General features: G+C 33.9%; 1 protein-coding gene across 2 annotated transcripts in view; it reads left to right on the forward strand.

Annotated features, from left to right (window-relative positions):
* Nucleotides 1–13,140, forward strand: part of CNTN1 (contactin 1) — a 292,784-nt gene that overhangs the window by 71,222 nt on the left and 208,422 nt on the right. For both annotated transcript variants that reach the window (XM_081058561.1, XM_081058563.1), the window contains exon 2: nucleotides 3,897–3,944. The gene's annotated coding sequence lies outside the window, so the exon portion shown is untranslated. The remainder of the gene's footprint in view (nucleotides 1–3,896; nucleotides 3,945–13,140) is intronic.

The raw sequence follows: 13,140 nt of genomic DNA on the forward strand, positions 1-13,140 counted from the left end.
TCTTATTTTGAGATCTTATATAGAATAAGAGGAAGGTTGGTCATTGTTATTTTTGCCTTTCATAAATGAGTCATTAAAGTGAAGTACTGGAACAAGAGAATCTAAAAGCCACATTATTAGGTGAATATAGCAGCATAAAAGACTCTAAATTTAATTATCTGCATACACTGTGTTTTCTCAGTTGTACTATATTCTAGTGAAAATGGATCCTTATTGATTTATTTAATGCCTAATTACATTTTGGTTTCTACATATGATTTGTGTTCTTTTTCTTTTTTTAGAGAAAATGCCTATCCCTTAGAGTGGCAATGTGACTGATCAATGTAACTGAGACTTAGAAGTTGAGTACTCTCTTTTCTGTTCTCTCCCTTCTATTATTTTTCATTAGTCATCTTGTAAGATTACATACTCTTTAAAATATTACTTGGATATAATTTTGCCACACATAAAATGATTTATCCTTCAACTTCAATTTTGTGACAAAACAGCATTTCAACTGACTTATTTTTCAAGTCTGCCGTAATTGACAAGTATGTCTAATTTTTGAGGAAAAGGTCTATAATTTTCCTGTATGAAAATATTAACTAATAAAAACATATCTGGAAAATAATTCTTGTCCCATTCTGTCACATAGTTTTTCTTTTCCTTTATTATATTAAAAAAGGAGGGTCACATAGTTTTTCTTTTCCTTTATTATATTAAAAAAGGAGGTTCTAAAATGCCAAATCCACTTTTTTTTAATGGACCCGAGGAAAACCAATATTAGCCTCTATCTTATTGAACCAAATGAACATTCTTCAGTCTTCATCTGATTTGCTCTGGGCAATTTTCCACTCTCTTGCTCACTTAGGGTCCCTCCTTCCACAGATTCTTCTTGTTGGCTTCTGTCATGCCACATGACACACTCTCTTGGGTTTCTCTCTCTCTCTCTCTCTCTCTCTCTCTCTCTCTCTCTCTCTCTCTCTGCTAGTTCATTTTTCCTCTGCTAATTCTTTAAGTGTCTGAATTCTTCAGAACTCTGTAGTTAGTTTCTCTTCTCACTTTCCCAACCTTATGCAGAATAGTCTTTAGCAGTACACGTTATGTAAACCGACTACCTACATTTAATCATGCGCATTAGTTTTTTATCACAGTGTAACAAATTATCGTAAACTTTTTTGCTTAAACAATACTCATTTAGTATCAGACAGTTCTGTAGGTTAGAAGTCTGGGCGGAGTTCAGCTGGGTCCTCTGCTCAAGATCTTAACAGACTGAAATCACAGTGTTGGCTAGGGCTGAGGGCTCATTTGAGGCTTGACGCCTTCTTCCAAGCTCACTGGTATTGGCAGAATTCAGTTTCTTGTGGCCATAGGATTGAAGTCCCCATTTTCTTGATGTCTTTTCGCCAGGGGCTATTCTCAGTTCTGAGAAGCTGCCTGTGATTCTCTGCTATGTGGAGAGATTCCCTACATGAGATCTCTCTCACTTCATCAGGAAAGGTCTAATTCCTTTTATAGAGATCAACTGATTAGATAAGGCTGACAAGGGTCTCTCTTTTAGTTTTGGTTAACTCAAAGTCAACTGATAAATAATTAAATCTTGGGAATTATATTCCATCACATTTACACGTTCTACCCCACACAGGAAGGAAAACTGTACAAAGTGTTTACACCAGAGGTTGGGGATATTGGAGGCCATCTTAGAATTCTGCCTATCAAATCTTAGTTCTGCTATTGATTAGCTGTGTGAATTTGGGCAAGTTACATAATTTCTCTGTGCTTTGGTTTTTCTCAGTTTTAAAGTGGGATAATAAATAGGATAGCCTTTATGGGATTATTATGAGGAATAATTGGATTGATACATGTAAAACCCTTAGAACAGTGCTTGATACATAGTATGAGCCTGAAAACATTCAGTTGACATTATTAATCTATTTTTCCCCATAGATATTGCATTCATTCCCATGGCTAAAGTGTTACTGATATTCCTATAGCATCCAGATTTGTATCTCCAGTAAATGTCTCTTTTCTGAGCTTCAGACAATTAAAATTTCCTCATTCACATCTCCACCTGGATATCTAATAATCAACCCAAGTACAATTTGTCTAAACTTAGACTCATGATTTCACTTGCAAACCTGATTCTCTCCAGTGATTCTTATCACAGTAAGCAGTACCTTCTCTTAAGGTCCTTACACTTTTTAATTTCCTTTTCCATTCCTATCATTCATTTATTTAAAAAAATGGGGAAAGGTGTATCTACTATGTATGAAACATTGTCACAGAAGATTTCATAGTCAGTGAAACAGATACGGTCTCTGACTTCATAGTTAGCAATCAGGTGAGAGAGACATATTGTAATTTATCCCCCCCAAAGTTATTAAAACAAAACTTGTCTCCATCTCATTTACAAACACGTTGGCCAAAGCCACTGCCTCTTTTTCTGGAAGAAGAGCAATAACACCTTACTGGGTTGCTACATTCACTTTTCCTCCACTTTCTCTTTCCCTCACCAGAGTTGCCACCTTTATGGAACTCTTATTTCCTCATTCCTCTGTATAAATCCTTTCAATGGCCTCTGTAGTGTGTGAGATAAAACAAGCCTTCTTCATAGCACGCCATGGCCATGCCTATGCCTAACCACTCTAGCTTTCTCAATCCCTGCATATCCCTTCATTTCTGGGTTTTAGCCTTATGGCCTTCTTTTTGTTCCTCAATACTGCCATGTTCCTTTATGCCTCAGTAATTTGCCCCTGCCAGTCCTTCTAAAATGGGCATTCTCTCCTTTTCCTACTCTGTCTTTGCCTGATAACACTCAGCTCAAATTTTATTCCTCATGGAAGTCTCTCCTTATCCCTCCAGACTAAATTAGGATCCCCATTCTACTCTAGACTCTTCTTCCTGAAATTTAATATGGTGTGTAGTTATGTACTGATTTGTGTCATTATTTGATTAACATCTGCCATTATTCTAGGGGAGGGATGTTTGAGACAAAAATCTAAAGGACGGGCTTCAGCTATATGGAGAACCAGATTGTACAACTCCTTTGTTCATGAGGGAATGTGACATAATTTGTATTTTAAATGTAAATGCTTTTCTCAGAATGTGCACTTGTTGGGACAAGCTTCCCAGGTAACTGACTACCCATGTGTCAGTTCAGACCAACCTTATCCTAATAGTATTTGGGAGCAAACACATTTATGATCATGAGGGTTACTGAAGACCTGAACCAAGAATGTGAAAAAGTGTTTTATAAACTATGAAACTCAACACAGAATTTCTGTTGTTGTTATTTTAGTTAACATCACTGAAATATAAGTTTATCCAAACACTTGAATTTGATCCATTCGATTGCAACCAAATACTTGATTTCCTCTACCAAATGTTTTAGATCTACCTGTTTTTTTCCCTTAAATTTATGTATGTGTGTGTGTGTATTATGCTATGTATATATCATATACATATATCATGTACACATATTAGACATATACATAGGATGTATGCATGGTATTTATGGTATATACATATGCTCTTCTAAAATAAATTCTAGTTTAGTGTTCAGCATCATAAAATAGGGCAAGTTCAACAGTGTTGTTATTATAGTTTCATTTAAAATGTTAGTTTTAAATACAATTCAGTAATGTTGCATAAAATGATATTTGGGATAGAAACCATCAATAGGGCTTTGTAAGCCATAAAAATAGAAGTCAAATCACTTTAGCTAAAAGTATTTATTGATTTTATTAATATATATAAATATGCCAAAACTTTACTGTGATGGTAAAAGCAACAAATAAAACCTTCTAGTGGATTAAAATGAAACTAATTTATTGTAGAAAATTTAAAATCATTGCTAAAAGGAAAACGTCTTTATCTTTAAGCGAACTGACTGTAATTTCATAATTATTGACTTGTAGATATCCACTTTGGACCACTTCTGAAGCTGAATTCAGAACAATCTTAAGGTAAACTCTCTACTTGTTGTGTGAGTTTGTGTGTGTGTGTGTGTGTGTGTGTGTGTGTGTGTGTTTTATAGTTTTAAGGAATAAAAATATATGGCAATACTGTGTGCAATAGAATATTCAAACGTATTTCTAGTTACTGTTTTCTGGTCCATGATGAACTATCAATGATATTGGTTCCATTTTATCTTTAATGACATTTTTTAATTTAACAAATATTAAAATATTTGATAACCTGGTGACTACCTACTTAATATCCTCTCTGAAAATACACATACAAGTAACTCACTGTGCAAAGATACAAAACAATTAGAGCAAAATTAATATTGAATACTGTAGTACTCAATACGCTGAATTAACATATTGAGTTAAGAGTCTGGAAGGAGTTATCAAATGTGGGCTTCTGGGACAGGGACATGATGTGGAATTCATAATAATAATAGCAATAACGATACTATTTAGTTAATGTTATGTAATTTGGTTCTCAAACACTTTATTATATATATACTTTATGTAGTACAGTCCTTACAATGTTATGAAGCAAAAGTAATTTTATTGTTGTTATTATTAATCTCATTTTACACTGAGAAACCTGAGGCTTGTGTAAAGTTATGTAGCTGGTAAGTGGCATAGTTACCAGCTAAGGTCTAACTAAGAAAATGAGAAAGGAATATTTGGAGATATGAAGACCACTAATAAAAGCACGAAAGATAAAATAAATCTGTACTGTCCTAGATACAAATTGAAATGCAAAGCATTTGAGGAAATGTAATAAAAATTGTACAGCCAGAACAGACCGAGGTTGTAGACATATTTTGGTGGATAACATTAAGTGATTGTTCTAGTTCATTTCCAGTGTCCTATAGCTGCAAACACCTAAGTTGTATTTTTACTGTTGTAGTTGAGTACAAGAATCTATAATTTGGTCAGCATTATCACTTTTAAAAAATTAACAATAAAATACTAGAATCAGGAGGGATCATTGAAAGTTTTCTAGTCCTGTCAAGGCTTGAAATGATGACCTAATCCTGGGAGAAGCAGTGGAAATAGGGAGGTATGCTGTTGCAGAAGACATGAAAGCAAGCAAATATGACAGTTCTTTATGACAGATTAGGGTAAAGGAATAAAGGAAAAAGAAGAACAGGGATGGCTTTAAGTTTACTGCTATAGAAAAAAGGAAAACATTCAAAACTTTTGTCAGAGAACAGAATTAATTTGGTTTCTCTATTTTGCATTGGAAATATTGAGGGTGTCCCACATTTATATATTCTATAGGACATAAAAAGTTAAATGAAAAAAACGTGGTGAAAGTTGGATCCTAATTCTATTAACGGTATCTATTACAGACTTTAGAGTGGGTGGTTTACTATGAAATAATTAGTATAAATATCGAAGCATGTGGGGGATAATATTTTAAACATGATTTTCGATTGAACATTTTAAAAATAAGGTATAGTGTTGTAAGCTTAAATATATGTGAGCTGATGTAACCTGTATGATAGTATTGCCTTCAATGCCTAACTAAAATATCAAAAATTTTGTATGTTGGGGATTTGTCTACATATTCCTTTGATTAACAATATAATATTAAGTTTTCTTAAGTAAATTAAATCAAATTACTTTAAACTCAACTCTGGAAAACATTTATTTTAAATGCCGATAATATCACTTCCCTTAAGTACTTAAGCATTTTCTTTCGTTGGACATTCTCATTATCCTGTTAACACTGCTTCAGGTAAAATACATTTAAAAATTAGTTTTATTTCAGAATCAAAACAATCATTCATTCACAGTGTAATAAACATGTGAATTAGATGATGAACAGGAAGAGAAAGAAAAAAAGGAAGTTCTGCTTGGGCTATGTGGTACTTCATTTGGAGTGATGTCTCTTGGTAATGCTGGCCTACTATATAATATTAGTAATATAATAATACTATAACTATTTTTCCTCATATTAGAAAAAATGCAGTATGAAATTAAGTATACCACAGAATTATAAACTTTTTACATTTTACTAAGTATTTTCACTCAATAAATTCAGTAGCTAAGTCTAGTGCTAAATTCTGGGCCTACCACAATACTTTTAGATGTGGCTTTTCAAGATGCTCACAGTCTAGTAAGGAGAAAACAACAAAACTTCAAATACATAAACAAATGATTACAGTATAGTATAATCCCTTGATGTGGAGGCAGAAAGAATGGGATTACTTCTTCTGATTGAGTGGCTTGATTGCTCATAAATATCATCAAGGAAATACAGTGCTTTAGTTTATGAACCTAAAAGAAGATATACTTTCTAAATTTAGATTTGAGCTTAATTATGTTATTGAATATATAGAGGCAGTACAAAGACTGCGATGGTAGGCTTTGAATTTCTTAGAATTTGATTCTCAGAGGCAATGTTTTTTTCTGCATTTGGAGTCTGGAGGAGAATCTTCATATAGTGCTATAAATATGCATTTAGTAAGTGGGATTTAAAATGTGAAACATCTTACCTGTGGTATCCTACTTATTTTTCTTGACATTGGTCCCATCAAGAATGGTACATATTAAATGCATTAAGAAGCTGAGTGGAAACGCTATCACTATGGTAATAGTTTTACTTAAAGTATGAAATTCTTGTATAGGCAATTAAATGTATTGTTTCAGTTTCTTAAAATAGATTTGGGTAGGTTTAAAAAAAAACATGGAGAGTTTGTTTTTTGGCAGCAGTTAAATGAAAAACTCTAAAAACATACAGTTCTTTTTAAATGCTTTTCTGCAATGGTAAGAAAGTAAAGAATACAAAGAAGACAAAAACAAAGTGAAAACAGCAACCCTGAGAGTAAGCAAAGGTAAAGCTGGGAAGGGAAGATAAAGCCTGGGGCTAGTCCAACTTGGAAGAGTCTCTCCAAGAACCAGGAGCCTTCAAGACAGCGCTCTGAGAGGAAGTGTCTACAAGAAATAAACCTACCATCCGGAAGGTACATGCCTATTTAGACTTTACCCCTGAATGGAGGAACACAGATTTACTCTTAGAAATCAGAACTATTAGACAGCTTGCACTGAGGTTTGATTAACAGAATTTATCTGTGTGATCCAACAAACTTCATCCAGTAATTTAAGTGGTCCCAGATTCACAGTCACTGAATAAAAGCAAAAGAAATTGTTTTCAGGATGAAACCAAATTCGATGTTTCTATGATCAATTTCTAAAGAAATTAGTAAACAATTTAAAAATCACCAAGCATAAAGAATAAAATAGATTTAAGAGAAGGCTGAAAAAATGACAGAAGACATAATCTTACAAAGATATGTTATATTGGAATGATCAGATTCAGAAAAAAAATCAGTGTGGTTACTACCGTGTTTCCCCGAAAATAAGACCTAGCTGTACAATCAGCTCTAATGTGTCTTTTGGAGCAAAAATTAATATAAGACCCTGTGTATAATATTAAATTATATTATATTATATATTATATAAGACCCAGTATTATATATAAAACCCAGTATTTTATATTATATTATATTATATTATATTACTTATATTATATTATATTATATTATATTATATTATATTATATTATTATATTATACCCAGTCTTATAGTTAAATAAGACCAGATCTTTTATTAATTTTTGCTCCAAAAGACGCATTAGAGCTGATTGTCTGTCTAGGGTCTTATTTTCGGTGAAACATGGTATTGTATTAATTTTCTATTGCTGCCATAACAAATTACCACATAATGTGATAAATCACCACGGATTTATCATCTTACAGTTCTACAGGTCAGAAGTCCAGTACAAATGTTACCAGATTAAAATCAAAGTGGAGGCAGGATGCATTTAATTCTGGAGGCCCTGGGGGAAAATTGAATCAATTTCTTGTTCATTTGGGTTGTTGGCAGAATTCATTTCCTTGTGGTTGTAGGACTGAGCTCCTTGTTTTGCTGCTGGCTCTAAATTGAGGGTTTCTTTCAGCTTCCAGATGCTGTCACATGCCTTGGCATTGGGCTCTTTTTTTATTTGTAAAGCCAGAAATGGCAGGTTGAGACCATCGCCCATCATATTTTGTGACTCCTTCAGTCTAAGTTGGCAGTGTCTCTGTATGTATAAAATTCTCAAGAACTCTGTGGGTCTTCCATGGTTGTCACAAGGATCCACTCCACTAGACAAGATTTTTAAAAATTCCATGGACTTTGCTAAATGCTACAGTTTACTCAGGACTTGGCAGCTATCATCAATCAAAGGTAATTTGTTTAGCACTAAATATGAGCTCACTATTCTGCTTGGCACTTTCAGGAACACTGGGAAAAGTGTTGTAGCCCTATTATATCAGTGTTGTTAAAGTCTATTTATTATAGCAAATTTTGGCAGGCTCTCAGTGTTGTTACTTCCTTTGCACAATTGCGTTTTGAATGTTTAATAACTTAAGTTCCTCATCAATTATATTAGAATGAATTATAGATAGATATTAAAAGCTGTTGCTTTGTTTTTCAAGCATGACTAATGTAAGAAAATCTTATGACTCTTGCATTTCATCAAAACAAGAATTCCTTATTCAATCAAAGGAAACCTAAGAAGGCACAAGGGATTTAGTGTCTTAGATTCAGTGAAGAATAAAATAAAATGACTGTGAACTTTTAATAAAGCAAACATAAGCTTTATTTTTCCCCAGAATTGCACAATGGCATTCATTTGCAGTGTAAGAAAACATTTTACTAATTATTAGTGAATAGTAACTTACTAAGTTTTACTAGATGTGTAATTTTATCTGAAAAATATATAAAGTCTTGTGACATCTTTTTTGTAGAGGATAGAATATTAGTGTCAAACGCAATTGGTTTGTATTACTATCTGTCTTTTTAGGCAAGGTATATATAGTATTTTCTCTGAGCCTTCATCTCACCATAAAAAACAAAACAAAACAAAAAAACACTGGAATTCAAATGCAGTCATATCTCTTTTACTTTTTTTTTTTTTTTTTTTTACATTACTCTAAACTTGGCATGCCCATATTAGCAGGACGTTCAATGTCTCTCTCTTAAGGTTCTATCCAACCCCACTCCCCTTGCCCAAATTTCTCAAAGGATTGCTCCACCTAATGTAATCTGCCCTGCATCCAAATCACAACACAGCGGAAATTGGAAAGCCCATCCATTACTTTGTGTCACTACATATGGAACTGCTGTGGAAAACTGGCTCCCCATCACATTCCAGCTGGTGATTGTGCATACTTGTGGGCTTCATGATTTCATCTGTCATCTAGAAGCAGCTCAGCCACTGTTTCTACGATGTCCACCATTACATAATGTCATGACAGAAAAGGCCGCAGGCCTCAGGCTTTCCTTAGGAACCCCCAAACTGTGGTTCTGAGCGTGAATCAATGCCCGTATTCTCTCTTACCGCACCGTGACCCTCTTTGAGACTACTGATATCCTTTCCTGCCAACAGCCTCCAACAGGAACAGAAATCCTTCAAGGAGGTTCCACTATCATGAAATCACAAAAGAATCCTTCTCCAACCCCAAGTAACCTCTTGGAAAATTTACTCAGTGACCTGCTCTTGGGGGACTGGGCCATAATTTAGCAAGTTATAAAAGGTCCTATTATTGCCTTTCCCCAGGGAAATAGGTACCTAAAAGCTTACTATAGACAAATAAAATGACTCTTTAAAAGTTCTTTCTAGTTGACTTATTTAAGTCCACTAGCAAAGCTGCTTCCTTATGGTTCATCAGATATGTCACACATCCTGTTGTGAGAATTAATGAGATGACATATGTTAAGCTCCTTTCAGTGCCTACTACATAGTAGACAATATATTTTAATTTCCTCCTTTGTCCTATATTGATTTTTAGTTTAAACCTTTATTGTTACTTTCCTTTTATACATATATATCCCAAGTGAGATTATGAAACCTGTCAGGGAAGAAAGTTATGTCTTGTACATCTTTCAAGCTGCCACAGATTATTCAGCATAATACCTTATAGATAAATATATATTGCTCTGTAATTATTGATTACGTAATACTTTGAGATTAATTTTCACATATGTAGATAATATAAGTTACTTTTAAAATCTTGAATGACTTTTTCCCATCATACTAATGTTATTACTCTTGAGTAGAAGCTTGGCAAGGAAAGGAGATAAAATTGTAATTTATATATTCACATTTTGATTACTGATCATCTATCAGTCAATAACATATAAGTAGCTTAGAAATGTTCATGAACACTTGAAATGAGAGGTTTCTTTCTTAAAAAGTGGTGAGACAAGAATACATTTATATATGTTAGTGAAAAGAACCTAAAGAAACTAAAATTTGAATTCTATTATTGATCGCCAGTGACATCTGTAAGATTACTATAAGCAAACTATTTAATGCTCCTTGTGTGGCAAAAAGAGGTAATGGTGAAAAGATCATTATAACAAATAATGAAAATACATGTAGAAGTGCTCTATAATAGGAGCCCTTTAATTAAAAAAAAAATGCAAACATTTTGAAAACTTGGGAAATAAAACAAATAACATAATTTCACATCTCATAGACCAGCTTTTGTTCATATCTTGAAATATCTTGAAGCCATTATATATAATACATAAATTTTAATATCCTATTTTTCGCTTCATCTTATATTGTGTTTAATTTTGAAGCACTCCATGTCACATATTCTTTTAAAAACATTATTTTCATGTTTTATATATGAGTAATTTGGCCATGTCTCAGGGTTACATAAGTTTTTTGTCTAAAATTCTACTTAAAGATTATTGTATTGGTAACATCTTTGTGATATTAATATTTCCATATTTATGTATATTTCTCTAGAAAATGTACTTTGCACGTTCACGAGATTCTTACTTTGTAATTTTACACTGTTGAAATTTGCTTCTTTAATATTCCTCGATCCATCTAATCTTGAAATATCACCAGAGGCCTATGACTTGTGTGAATCTGTTACTTTGCTGAAGTTCACACTTGAGTGTCACCCACAGGCATGCTAATAGCATGCACTTCATTAGTCTAGTGAGTCTAGTGTCTGCATGCCCCTCGGTACTCAGCTTATATGTCCTCTCCTCTCCGTGGTCCACGTGAAATCTCCCTTTACCGGAGTGTGATAATAAATCCATAGATTTCTTAACATCAAACTATCCTTTCCCCCAAAAGAGTATTCTTTTAATCCATGTGGAACTTGATTTGTTAAGGTTTATTATTTCTCACCTATGACCACATCTATAGTTTTTCTTGTTTGTGCTTTGTTTGTTAGATTTGGTATCAGAGAGGTAGTTCTAGGTTTATACAATGAAAGTAGTAGCCTAACTCTTATTCTACAGAGTGCAATGCAAACATGGAAAAATTGAAGTTAAATATAACAGTAAATTGTCATTATATGACCCAGTAGCTAACATTTTCAATGACAGAATCAGTATTCAAACCTATTGCTACAATTATAACAATGAGCTGACACCAACAAGATAAAATATTTCAGATATAAATACAAAATTCTACTTTTACACTTGAAAATATAGTTATATAAACATTATGAGGTGGTAGGGATCTGACTTGACACCAATTCATATGAATTAAATAATTGTAGTTAGGAAGACACATGTTATATGCACCCCAGAGTGTACCAGCTGCTGATGAAGCTAGTATCCAATTATACGGTGTTCATAAAACAGGAAAAGGGTGGCACTTTTCTCACCATGTCTGAAGTTCTTTCACAGCTACAAATTCTAGTGTGTGAAAGACTTGTACAGCATGTATGACTCCTGCTGTTAAGGCACACATCCGGTTGGTCTTTGACATTTTTCACATCCAACTAATGCCCTTGGCGGCATCTAAAGGGAAACAGATGAACTTCAGGAGCCAGTGAGTCTTCTTCACAGCTCTCTGAGGTGGGCAACATTATGGATAGGAAGCCACATTTCCCTCTTATTCTGTGAGCTGCTACCACCTCTATGATACTATCACTTCCTCCTAGCAGGATACCTCTTACAAGACTTGGTCCCTAAGTTAGAGCTTCCAACTATGGTCTATGGACTCCCTAAACTAATAAGACACAATTCTCTCTGTGCATCACTAAGTCCTGTAGGAAACGAGAGTGGACTCTGCCCTCTTCTCCCTGTCTGTACTTCTTGGCCATCTCACAGCTGTTCAGTTCCCAGGCGCTGGTAGCACTGGAAATATCTGAGATTCTGCTGCTCATTAATTTGCAAACAGAAAAGGAGAGCCAGCAGTTCACATGCCAAATCATTTGCAAATCTCAAGGGAGGGCTTTCTGCCCATCCTATTACTACCCCTACCACTACCCAACAGAAGAGGGGGAGCAGGGTGAATCTCTTATTTCTCCATAAATTCTTCTCTCTCTGAAGCTTCCTTTAAATTTTCTTCTGTTGAAAGATCCCAGAAAACCAGTTCTGCCTGTTTCCCAACAATGATATAAACTCAAATTTAAGGAAAGCCAGTTTCCAGCAATTCAGGGCTGGATTTTTCTTCGTAGCCAGCCTAGAATTGCCTCCACAGAATCCCTGCCTTTCCTTTTAGACACATCTTGTAACAGAGGCTTCCCACTGGTCTATGGATGAGGTTAGGAAGAGGCATTTCCCTCACATTTTTTTATTTTATATTAAAATAATTTTTATTGCTTACTGTAGTTAGAACTAATAACTGTATACCCTTTTAAGTGCTATATTTGACAAATTTAGAATCGTTTACACACATTGATACATGTGATATATATGTAGTTTTATCAACTGGTTCATATGAAAAGATGATCATTAAAATTTTTTTGAGGTATAATTGACATACAAAAGGTGATCATTTAAAAAAAATTGCATCCGTTATCTTTGATTTTGCTTAACCCATGAAATAGTTGTATTACTTCCAGCAATAGTTAATCACCTTGTTCTAGCTGTAAATATAGGCAGAGTTATTGCTCACCTCAATTATCCTTTGTTACATCACAAATTGTCTATTATGGTGTGAAATTTGTACTGTTCAATTTACTAATGCTCTTTGTGACCAAAGTAAGAATGTTTTCCAAAGTAGGCCAATTCAAATACCCATAAGGACTTTTTCTTTTGAAACAGACATTGATTCAATTATCGTATTAGGTCAGGGATAAATCGGTAGGAACTATGAAATACAAGTAGATTATTTCTTTAAATATAATCATATAACTGTACTTTGTTAATCTAAAGTCTGTAACAATCATTAACATAC

The sequence above is a fragment of the Rhinolophus hipposideros genome (genome assembly GCF_964194185.1).
Source record: "Rhinolophus hipposideros genome assembly, chromosome: 9".
In the NCBI taxonomy this organism is placed as follows: Eukaryota; Metazoa; Chordata; class Mammalia; order Chiroptera; family Rhinolophidae; genus Rhinolophus; species Rhinolophus hipposideros.